Below are 11993 nucleotides of genomic sequence, written 5' to 3'. Positions count from 1 at the left end.
GCACTGGGCAGTGGCTGGCTTTTCTCTAGGGTTTTAAAGTTTCAAAGTACTTTACAGAGTGGCATTTGTGACTCACAGGCCGGCTGGGTGAGGAAGCAGCCTGTGCAGTGAAGAAGGTCAGCACTAATTAGGCGCCCACTGTATGTGGGGGGGGGGGGGGAGGAGCTGGAAATAGCCGGGGATGGGAAGGGCAGAGCGCGAGCGCCAGACGGGGCTGGGGCGGTGGAAAGGGAGGCGACCTGCCCCCCTACTCCCCCCGCCGGTTTCAAGGCGGGGGGGGGGAGCGCGGTGAGGGGCGGCGTCAGGGGCTCGTTCCGTGGGGGCCTGACGGGCCCGGGCTGCAAGCTCCGCCTCGTGGGGGGGCATGCCACGGACGTGCGGGGCCTGGCGGCTCGGGGAGCTCTCCTCCTCCCCCGCTGGGCCGCCCTCTCGGACGCGGCAGCCGGGGCTCGGAGGGAGGCTCCTGGGCTGACTCAGCCGGGCGAACGCGGTCCGGACTGACAGCCCCGCTCGGACGCGGGGCCCCGGCCTTCCCTGTCCCGGGGGGACCCGGCAGGCGCCTCGGACCCGGCTCACCGGGGGCGGGGCCGCCGGGGGTAAGTGCGAGCGGCTGCAGGGGGCGCCGAGGAGAGAGAGGGTCCGCCGGAACACAAGCGCGCGGGGACGCGAAGCGGGGCTGGGGACGGTGGAGAGGTCACGGAGCGGGGCGGGGAGAGGAGAGGGGCCGATGTGGCAGGGCGTGCACAGGGCAGGACTGGGACGGCCCGGGCTGGGGGGGGTGGGGGGGAGACGGGCGCGCGCGCGGCGGCGGGGGCCGCAGGGAGCGCGCGGGGCGTCAGACCGAGCGGGGAGGGGGAGCGCGCGGGGCGTCGGAGGGGGAGGGGAGCGGCGCGCGCTCGCGGGGTCCCGGGGCGGAGGGGCCGCGGAGGGGGCGGAAGGCCGGGCGGGAGGAGGGCCGGATTGACTCACTGCCGGCGCTGTTTCCGAGGGGCCGGAGTCGGCCGGGTCACGGCGGAGCGCAGGTCAGGGGCCGGGGCCGGGGCCGGGACCGGGGGCGGGGCCGCGCCCTGGGAATGAATTCCGCCGCTGGGTGGACGAGGAGGAGGGGGTGGGGCCGGCTGGGAGGATGTCTCGGAAAAAGCGGGCTGCCCTCGGAGGACCCGCGTGGACCCGCAGCCCTTGGCCCCTGCCCCTCCCACGCCTCGGGGCCCCCCCCGCGAGTCATTACGTAGCCATAATAGAGTAACCGACCTTCCTGGGGCGCCCCGCCGGGTTCATCTGAACCAACGACCCTGCGAAGTAGGCACCCTGAGGCACTGTGATCCCCATTTACAGATGAGGAAACTGAGGCCGAGAGAGGGTGAGTGTCTCGCCGTGCCCCGCCCCCGCCGGGCGATTCTCCCAGTTTCTTTAGAAGAAGCTGGAGGGGAAGGGCATGGGGGAGGGCCCCCTCGAACTTGGGGAGAGGTGGGGGATGAATGATGGAGGAAACAGGCTGGAGCCGCGGCCGATGGACGCTTCTGAGAGTGGCCACAGGCTCCGCTGCCCACGAGGCATCCACGGAGCCCCGAGAATTCACTGGAAGGGAAGTTTGGAGATGAAACACGCCGTTTGTTTTGGTAGGGGAGCCAGAGAAGAGAAGGGAGGCAGCGCGATCACTGACACCCTAGGAACCCGTTCTGATCTTTAGGAACTTTATATAGATATATACATATATATGTATATATGTATATGTATGTATATATATAATACACACATATGTTCCCGTTTTCCACCGGAGAAACTGAAGCTTGGAGAAAAGGAACGTCGTCCAAGACAATCGAAGTCAGAGACAGAGGCTGCCAAGGATAGAAACCAGGGTGACTGAGTCCAAAGCCAGGGCAGTGTCTGCCAGACCCGATCACTTGAATTTCCAAGGACAGTCTGTTTAATGGTGCTCTACATTACAGTGTCATTCATAGTTAACCCTGATTTTCATTAGCAAAAACAGTCTTAAGGGGAAGGAACTCTTTCTTTAAAGTGTACACTTTATAATATTGATCCCATTATATGCCATTCAAATTCTGGCTGAAAAATAGCTCCCTTAATAGAGCTGAGTAGTCACTTTAGATGTGAGTGGGTCATGAGGTAAAAATCACCTACCTTGTAAAAAAAAACCAGTTTTCTTCCTCTCCTACTTGTACATTACATCCTGTTTCCTGTATGTACCAGTAAAAAAAAAACCATGTTATTTTATACTTAGATATTATTTTACACTATAAAATCAGCATCCTGTATTTATGGTCAATTTTATTCATTAAAACAATTTGAACTCTAGTATTTCTTTTTAAGGGCTGAACTAAAATGATTCCAAGAATAGGAATACATTGGTAAAAATTGGTGATTACTTTGGGATTGTAATGTCTGCATTTGGAATTTAGGAGTTCTCTAATTTGCTCTCTGTATAGCTGAATTATAGAGGATGTTAATGAGGAGATTTGGCTGTATTCATGATATTATTTTACCTATAGAATGATGAGAAGAAGGGAATATAGATGTCATCTAGTCCAACCTCCTCATTTTATAGTTAAGAAAACAGGCCTGGAAAAGTCATAGTGTCTTCTGAGGCTAATGTGCGTAACCACATAGGAACCTTGTAAGATTTTTCCTAGTTAATTTAAGAAAATTTTTTCATAATGACCTGAACCAAGGAAGTAGGCAAATCATATCACCTCTCTGACCGTCACTCAGTTTCCCTATCTCTGAATTAAACTAAAGTATTTTAAGTCCCTTGCTGTTGTGATTACAAAAATATAATTGAACTTTTTACTACAACAGAGTAGATATGAAAATGCTTTGTTTTGCTTTGTGTATGATATATAAGTGTGGTGTCAAACTCATGTAGAAACAAATTGTGCATAAGGATCCTTGCAGCAGCATATTGATCTAGAAAAGTACATATTAACATCAAGGTTCTATTGTATTTTTATTCATTTTGTTAAATGTTTCCCATTTACATTTTAATCTGGTTGGGTCTCAGCAAGCAGTATTTGACAACTCTGATATACATAATAGTGTCTGACTGGAATGATATACAGTGTACTGCAACAAAAGATGTCTTCTATGATGTACTTGAAGAACTTTGACTCAGAGAAGTAATCAGACTGTCTAAAGAGCATTCGTTAATTTTTTGTAGTAGATGCAGATCTATTTGCTATATATAGTCTTGTAAACTCCATTATCCACTTGCCATATGTGTACCTGTTCTCATTTTCATTTCTTCTTTTTATAGAAGCAAAACCACAATCCAACTCTCACTCAGAGGAAACAGAACGACAGTTCCCTCATTTGCTTTCATATATCTCAAGCTTGAGGAGCAAGGTGTTGTCTCTAACCCTTGTAGGTGACTCAAGTGCTCTGCTATGTATGTTTTCTGTCATATTTCCTATCAGATCCAACTCTTGCCTTGATTTGGAAAGTTTTTGCAAGGAAATGATGAAGTTTCTGCTTCGATCTAGTAGACCCCACCCTTATCGTTAAGAATACAAAGAATTAGACTCCTTCCATCTTTAGTATCTGTACAATTCCACAGTAACAAATAGTTCTTTCATTTAGCAAATATTTATTAGGAGCCTAATGCAATATGGAAGACACTGTGGGAGACAGAAAGTTGAACAATAGAGAATTCCTGCCTTCAAGGAATTTACACACAAAGTAGATAAAAATATTTGTGCTAATATCTTACTGTAGTCTTTAAAATATATCACAAAGGCAGCACCATTAGTGTCCTCCAGAGATTTGGCATTATCTCACTGGTTCTGAAATTACTACTTTGATATTTCATTGATCTATGATTTCCTTCTCACTATAGATCACATCTCCAGCGTTTATTAAATTGCTTCATTAGTTGCTTTGAGGGAGAACATCATCTGGTAGCCAGCCTTCTGGTGATGAGCCTATCCAAATTTAGCTCTTTATGTCCAGACTAGCAATGATGTGAAACCAGGTCAGGCTAGGAGGGGGAATAAGAGGTGGGGATGACCAACCTGGTAACACCATAAAAGGAGGGTATCTCAGATGGAGACTACATGAGACAGTTGTCATTCCCTGATGCTCTGTGCTCAATCATTCATCAAGCATTTAAACACCTACTACATGCTTAATGTTTGAGGCCCCGGGGATATAAGTTAAAGAAGACATCTGGTCCCTGCTCTCTAGGAGTTCTAGCAGGCCCAGGTGAGGAAGTAGAGAGCATTTCAGGTATAGGGAAGGCCTTTTGTCCGGGGAGCAGTAGGCAGGCAGTAGGCCTCTTGGGCTGCAGCGTGGAATGTATGAAGGGGACTAGTGATGGGATCATCCTGGAGAGATAGGCTCGAGCCAGGTTGTAGAGGGTTTTCAGTGCCAAACAGAAGTTTGTATTGCTTCCAAAGTAGCATTTTCCTGATTTCTTCCATTCTGATCTCTTACAAGCTTTGGAACATTGTTCTGGCCTTCGTTTCACAATCCCTGACTAGTGTTTGGGATTAGATACCCAGGTGAACTGTTTGACTTGACCTAGGCACAGCATTCTTTTTATCCTTTTAAATCACGCCTTAGATTATACCCTTCCCACCAGCCTAGATGAGTTCTTTCCCTCTCTGCTCCTTAATTGCTCCTAATCATAGGTTCCCTTTTGGCACATTCACTCAGGTGGTGGAGAATCTAAGAATCTTGCCTCTTGTGCAGACATTCCACCCTCCAACCCCAGATAAAGGGCTTCATGATAGGACTTAGTGCTGTAGCTCCAGACTACTGTACTCTGGTAGTGCAGCCACTACCAGATCAAGTTCAAGTAGAACTACTTAACTAAACCCAGTAGTTTCACTAGTTGTTTTTGTGTTTTTAAAGATCTCTCTTGTTTTTATACCACTTGTATTTCCACATAGAGTCTTCTCACACCTTTCTCCAGTAAGCCATCTATAAGAACAAAGGATTAAATAAAGAAGGGGGTTGGAAGCAGTTCAGCCAAACCAACCAACGTATCAACTCAATATGACAGCATATGCAGTATCCCATACCCATGGGTCCCTGTCCCTGCACAGAGAGAGAGGTGCATTTTTTTCATCTTTTCTCTAGGGCCAAACTTCTTGATCATTAAAATTATAGTGTTCAGTTTTGGACTTCTTTCTAATAACAACAATAATTAGCATTTGTGTAGCGCCTACTATGTGCCATGCACGGTGCCAAAGATCTTATTTAATCCTCACAACATTAGGAGATAGGTGCTGTTATTGTTTTTGAGGAAACTGAAGCAAGCAGAGGTTAAGTGATTTGCTTAGGATCACAGAGCTTGTAAGTGTCCAGGACTGGATTGGAACTCAGGTTTTCCTGACTCCAGGCCCCAGCATTCTATCCATTGTGGCACCTAGCTGTCTCAGCTTTTTACATTGTATATGTTGGCTTCCTGGTTTTGCTTATTTGAGTCTGGATCAGTTGAAAAACATGTAAAGTGTTTTGTAAACCTTAAGGCACAATAAATACTGGCTGTTGCTGTATGTCTTCCCATATTTCTCTTAATTCTCCATATTAATTTTTCTTACAGCACAGTAATACTTAATTACATTCATATGTCATGGTTTGTTTAGCCGTATGCTACTTAGCATCTATATTGTTTCCAGTTTTTTTATATTGCAAAAAATGTGACTGAGTATTTGGGTATATATAGGGCCTTTCTGTTTTTGATCTTGTAGTGTATATCTAAGAATTGGATCTCTAGGTGAACTTATTTTTAATGAAAACAACAACAAAAAACAAACTTCATGCACCACTCAATTGTGTACTTTCAATAGACTAAACAACGAACAGTGAAAATTGTTCCTAGAAGTACATTATTTGGGATGTGCAGATACAGAACAGATGTACTTTCAGGAGTGGTCAGTTAGGAAGAGAGAAGTAAGGTAGGAGGAGCAGTTGTATGTGGTGGGCTTTGGATTTTAACCACTGAGCCCTCTCTTCTTTGTCTAGGTATTTGTCTTCTTTTCAGACTTCTCTCAATACCAGAAAACACTGTAAAAGAAGAGACAGATCTGTTCTGAATTGGATAGACTGAACCATTTCTCCTCTTCTTACTTCCCTCTGCTACCACCCCTCTTTTCCTTACATTAATATCCTGATTCAAAGTGTCTTTTCTCTCTGAGAAATCTGAATTCCTTTAAAGTATGTTATAAATTCTTCTTGAGCTTTATATTACTTTTTCATTTTTCAGAGAGGCTTTACTCTTTTACAACATAGTTTAATTGCTAATCCATGTTAGTCTGAAGACTTCTCAAAATCTGATGTAAAATTCTATGAGGCTCTGGCTCTGGACAAGGAATGAAATGGATTTGAGTTTTTAGTCTTTTTTTATTTGTTTTTGTGTTCTTACATTCTGTTCTTATAATTTAGTGGGCTTGAGGAGTAGGGGAAGAGGGAGACTTGAACTATAGTTCAAGGGCTGTCATGTGGAAGAGAGACTGCTTATTATGATTCTGCTTATTTCCATCCTTCCATTTCCTCAGGCTCACAACCTAGGAGTCCTCCTGGACTCCTCACTATATCTCTCACACCCTATCCCCCTTCCCCTCATATCCAAGCTGTTGCCAAGGCCTTTCAGTTTCACCTTTCAGCATCTCTCAAATATGTTCCCTTCTCTCTGAAACTGCCACCATTCTGGTGTAGGCCCTCACCATTTCACTCCCTGATTATTGTAGTAGCCTAGTGGGTCTACCTGTCACAGACCTGTCCCGTCTCTAGTCCTTCCTCCACTTAGCCACCAAACTGATTTTTCTAGAGTGCAGCTCTGACCTTGTCACCCCCTTACCCCAATCCCAGTGGCTCCCTGTCATTTCCAAGATGAAATAGAAAATACTGTTTGGCATTCAAAGCCCTTCATAAACTCTCCTCCCCACTACCTTCCACCCCCATTTCTAGACTTCTCACCCTTATGCCTTCCCCCTCCCATTGACCCCCATATACTTTTTGCCTGTGACGCTGGCTTCCTTGATGGTCCTCGAACAAGTCACTCCATTTTTTCCTCTGGAAATTTTCCCTGGCTGACTCCAGTGCCTCCAGCTTTCCCTCCCCATCTCTATTCCATGTTGTCTTCTCAATCAGACTGTGAGCTTCTTGAGGAAAACGGTCTGTCTTTTAGCTTTCTTTGTGTAGAGATCACTTAGCACAGTGCCTAGCACATAGTAGGCACTTAATACATTTATTGACTTGACTGCCTGACATGTTACTGTTTCTACTATGAAGTAAAGTTTCAGGCAGAGTAACTGAAACGTCGTGATTGTTCTTTGGAATTCAGTGCCTTCTGACTACCAAGTCCTGAGGGCATGTGACCAAGTACAGACAGCAGAGTGTGTTACCTTGAGCAAGTCATTGATCTCTTCTTCTGTAAAATAAGGTAATGGGATTAATTTTTCTCAAACGTCCTGTGCAGAATTAAGATATCCTTAGCATGTGTTTAAAAGACTCAGAATACCAAGTTATAATTTAAAGTGTGGAAAGGGGCCAGGTTATATCACACATCACTGAATCAGTGTATACTCTGAACCCAACTCTAGCTGGCTCATTCTGAGGCAGATACTTGCGTTGCCAAGTGGCGAAAGCTGACAGCCAAAGATAAGTCTGGTTTAGTATATAAACTCATTTGCAAAATCTTAGGGAAAAAGATGACATAAGATGGAGCAGTATAAAGAAGAGAGAAACAGTGGAGGGCAAAACCGTGGAAAGAAACTTTGTCAAGAGGCTTGCTCTATACCCAAGGACCTTGAAAGTTGAAATGGAAGGAGCATAACAAATAGAAGAAAAATGGAAAATACCTGCAAAGATTTTTTTAAACAAACTTTTCCTTACAAAGACATCATAGAAGCAAACAAATTAGACCAAATGTAACTAGAGGAAACCTATGCTGCAGGTGACACAGTTATTACAGGATCAATTTATAAACTGTATGAGACGGAAGAGAGCATTTCATGGGTATGGAAAAAAATCTCAGGTTTTATAAATATCCCCACAAGGCAACAAAACGTCATTAACTTTTGGCCGATATACCTACTTTACCATTTATATAAAGTTAGATATAACTTTTTATGAAAACAATCTGCATACGCATTGAAGATGTACTTGATTAGGGTATTAGTAGATAATAGACAGGATGTTTCAAGTGAAATTCCACTGTTGACATTTTTTTAAAAAAATTCATAAGATTGTTGAATTATTCAATTCAGCTTTTAATCACATCATTACAAACTTATGCTGGTGGCACAGCTTAACTGGCTGCCCAAATGGGTAGCAGCATTACAATTCGTATGCTGTATAACATGTCTGCAGACTTTAAATTCAATAGATTATAAAAGCCAATCCTAAGGTACGACTTCTTTTAAACCAGATATAAAACAACTCAATAGGAGATGGTTCTTTCTGGATGAATTCATCTGTGTACTCTAAGAGTCTAGGTTGCTTGATTATTTGACACCCACACTATGAAATGGGATGATATACTTTGTTCAGGATTATCATACAACAAAACACAATGAAATGCCTTTCAATAATTGAAAAACCATATTTTAATATAATCATTGGGATTAGATTGTTTACCACTTGAAAAATTAGGGAATTTAAACTTGGAATTGCCTACTTTTAAATTCAGCGGACCTGCTTCAGCCCTTTGCTTTGGATAGGGTGAAGCATATTAGTTTACAAATGGGATTTTGCAAATTAATTGCAAGTTTCCTTCCATGCCATGAGTAACTGGGCAAGTCACTTAACCTTTGTCTGCCCCATTTTCCTGAACTATAAAATAGGTTAAAGTCATATGAGACTAGACTTTCCCCATTAATGATGCTAATAAATGTAAAAACATTTATATTGAAGGGGAGAGGACTGCCTTGATAAAAATAGTTGAAATTGACTAACTCAATCAAATACTAAGCCTCCTCATATCTTTTAAAAGAAACAGAGAAGTGTGAGAATTTGGTTGTTGCTACAATTTTAACAAAACGTGAAAAAGTGATCATTTAAGCATAAGCTTTTCTAATCTACATAATTCCTTTTTTAAGATGACTAAACAAAATTTTTAAACAATGATTCATAATTACAGTTCTCTGGTTGATGTAACCAGCTTAAAGAGGGTGGAGTTATAGTATGTGATAAAAAAAAATAATCTCATAAGAAACTGTTTTATAACTAATAAGGCAAATTCTTGCCTATTCTTGGTAGCCTTTTTGAGATAATGCTATCAAGTCTGTTCTTTTTACTTTGTTAATGAAGGTGAAAATGATTTTTGTTCCAGGGATATACTTGGGATTTTCCATATATTCTGTCAATGTATCATTTCCCAAGATCATGCCTTTGCTTTTACTTTTGTTGACATTTTATAAGAGAACCCAAAGTCTAAGTCTTTTGGCCAGAGTCTGCTCAGATTAGGTCCAGGCTTGCATGTTCCTCCAGCTTGGTGTCGAAGTAGATTGAGTGCTGCGCCTAGAGTCAGGGAGGCTTGAGTTCAAATGGCCTTAGTTATTAGCTGTTTGATCCTGGGCAAGTCACTTAACCTTTGTCTGCCTCAGTTTCCTGAGCTATAAAATGGGGATAATAAATAACACCTACCTCATAGGGTTGTGAGGAGCAAATGAGGTAATATTTGTTAAAGTGCTTAACATAGTGCCTGGCATGTAATAGGGCTTAATAAATGCTTATTCCCTCCTTCCCTTTCCCCCTTTCTTGACTCAGCATCATATATACTTCTGAACAAAAATCTTCTTGTCCTTAACGTCTCCCATTGTGAATTTGGCTCACCCAGCGCACATGCTGCTTGCTTGACTCTTTACTGTCACACATTTATTTATTTTTTTAAAAATGTATTTAATATTTTATTTTTCCTCAACTACATGTAAAAATAGTTTTTAAACATTTTTTTAAAAATCTTGAGTTCCAAATTCTCTCTTTTCCTCTTTCCTCTCTCACCCCAATTGAGAAGGCAAGCAGTTTGATGTAGTTTATACATGTGCAATCATGCAAAACATTTCCATATTAGTCACCATTAAACATTTAACTGAAAGATGTAGAGAATACAAGAACCTGCTATGCTTATTGCTTGTTGACAATAAAAAAAAACCATCTAATTTGGTAGAGCAAAATGCCACTTTAAAGGCTTAATTCTGACAAGATATTTTTCCATTTGCCCATCAGAATTATTCATGATTCCTTGAAAGATAGAATAAAGAGAACCTTTTTTCAAGGACTTCCTGATCATAAACATCTGGTGCATCATGAAATGGAGAGATGTTGCTTATCTAGCATGTTTGGCACTGTGGTGGAGAAGATCCAGCACCAAGTTCAAGTTGAAGAGGATTTTCTTGTGAGGTCCTCCAGATGCTTCTGTCTGTGGATGTCCTTGTGCTGGTTGCCTCAAGCCCTGGAACACTGAAGAACCTTCTGACTGCCTCTCTAATGCTCTTTCTAGCGTCATATGTAGAACAGTAGCAGTAGATATGTGAGCAGCTAGGTAGGTGACATTCTTCACACTATTGTTTCAGTTTGCCCTCCTCCTCACCACTTAGAGTTTATTTCCTTTTTTATCCTTAAGAAAATATGTACAAAGAGTAAAGATAAATTTGTAGCTTATTCTCCAGTTTCTGTGCAGCTATAATTAGCCAAACTGAATACATTTAACATTTTTATTCTGACTCAAATTGATGCAATTTTTTTTTTCAGTGAAAGGGGGTTGACAAGAAAGTGAATGGTAAAATTTATTCCTTATTTCCCTAAACATATTATGCTGCTTGATGAGTAGTGGAAAGTAACGAGGTCACTGGTTATCACTCATGTCAATTAGATCCAGCTTAACAAGTACAGCACTGTAAAATTAGCAAAGTGAAGTTCTGAGGCAGGTAAAAGAAAGAGAATGTATTTAACTTAATGAAAGTTGTGACTTTGATCAGTCTCTGTGACAGCTGGAGCCTCACCTTGGCTAGCCTTGGAGCTATATCCAGCATTTGTCCCAGCCCCTCCCCTTAAGTGTGCCTTTTCCTGAAAATAATATAACAATGCTGCTGATGGGCACGTGGGGGGGAGTAGGGGATTAAAAGAGAATGGCCACTGCTGACATTCTGGCCAGAGGTTCTGGGCCCAGCACAAACTCTACATTGTCCTTATGAGGTGATTGTCTTATGATAAATGATCCTGCTTTATCAGCAGAAAAAGTTGTAAAGGATGTGCCGTATTGTGCTCAATTCCCTATCCCCACACCCTCTTCCTGTCCCTTTCATGGAGTCCAGCAATTCTGTCGTACCCAGCAGTAGAAGAACCTTTCTGCTTCTCTGCCTTTTCTGAACAGTAAGTATTCCTGAATCTGACTCATGGCTCTTCTTACAAGTCACAAGTTATAGAAATGGAGGAGGAAAGAAAGCTCACTATGCAGGAAAGTTGGTGTAATGTCAATAGGCAAGTGTATTCCAGACATGTTAGGTATAGAGGGAGGGGTTCGAATTCTGCTTACTACCTGTGTGCCCTGGGGCAAGTCATTTAACTTTTCTGGGCCTTATTTCTCACCTATAAGTTGAGGAGGTTGGGCCATATGATCTTGAAGGTTCCTTCTAGTTAGACTATGATTATCTGAACCATACTACTTGTATGTTTTATCCATCTGCTCTATCAATGAGAATGGGTTTCAGATTGAACAGTGTGCCTTTCTTTGCTATTAGGAACACCAGGATGACATGGTTCTTTTCTCCCCAAAGTGCAGAATGGTTCTTTTCTGCTTTCTATAGCTGAATTAGACTTCCGAAAGATACCAAAGTAGATAAACACCCACATCTTTATTATAGCTTTCTTTAATAGTAATTTTGAAGCCTATTTTAGGTATAGTTTCTCTGTTTTGAACATGACTTATCTTGCTATATCATCTTCCTTTCTTTCCTGTCCAACCTGAAAATATTTTTTTCCTCTTCTCTTTCTTTAAGCTCATCTCCATATTTTCATTTGGTTCATGGATT

At 42.5% G+C, this 11993-nt stretch overlaps 1 protein-coding gene across 5 annotated transcripts in view; it reads left to right on the top strand.

The window, feature by feature from the left end:
- Window positions 1-481: 481 nt before the first annotated feature.
- The window catches only part of DNMBP (dynamin binding protein), a 107386-nt gene continuing 95874 nt past the window's right edge, over window positions 482-11993 (top strand). The window contains exons 1-2 of one of the 5 annotated variants that reach the window (XM_072627168.1): window positions 1078-1360; window positions 10189-10504. The gene's annotated coding sequence lies outside the window, so the exon portion shown is untranslated. Of the gene's footprint in view, window positions 597-960; window positions 1023-1077; window positions 1361-3386; window positions 10505-11993 lie in introns of those variants that run through there. The other 4 variants (XM_072627146.1, XM_072627179.1, XM_072627138.1 and 1 more) reach the window with 4 other exon arrangements.

Source organism: Notamacropus eugenii, chromosome 1 (assembly GCF_028372415.1).
Source record: "Notamacropus eugenii isolate mMacEug1 chromosome 1, mMacEug1.pri_v2, whole genome shotgun sequence".
In the NCBI taxonomy this organism is placed as follows: Eukaryota; Metazoa; Chordata; class Mammalia; order Diprotodontia; family Macropodidae; genus Notamacropus; species Notamacropus eugenii.
The sequence above is the reverse complement of the archived record's forward strand: the minus strand, read 5'-3'. Positions and strand labels throughout refer to the sequence as shown.